The sequence below is a fragment of the Oncorhynchus gorbuscha genome, unplaced genomic scaffold (assembly GCF_021184085.1).
Source record: "Oncorhynchus gorbuscha isolate QuinsamMale2020 ecotype Even-year unplaced genomic scaffold, OgorEven_v1.0 Un_scaffold_2531, whole genome shotgun sequence".
Classification (NCBI taxonomy): domain Eukaryota; kingdom Metazoa; phylum Chordata; class Actinopteri; order Salmoniformes; family Salmonidae; genus Oncorhynchus; species Oncorhynchus gorbuscha.
The window spans coordinates 4717-5000 of record NW_025747018.1 but is presented as its reverse complement, the minus strand read 5'-3'; positions in this window follow the sequence as shown (position 1 = coordinate 5000).

Below are 284 nucleotides of genomic sequence, written 5' to 3'. Positions count from 1 at the left end.
CAGGCAGGCAGGCAGGCAGGCAGGCAGGCAGGCAGGCAGGCAGGCAGGCAGGCAGGCAGGCAGGCAGGCAGGCAGACAGACAGACAGACAGACAGACAGACAGACAGACAGACAGACAGACAGACAGACAGACAGACAGACAGACAGACAGACAGACAGACAGATAGATAGATAGATAGATAGATAGATAGATAGATAGATAGATAGATAGATAGATAGATAGATAGATAGATAGATAGATAGATAGATAGATAGATAGATAGATAGATAGACAGACAGATAGA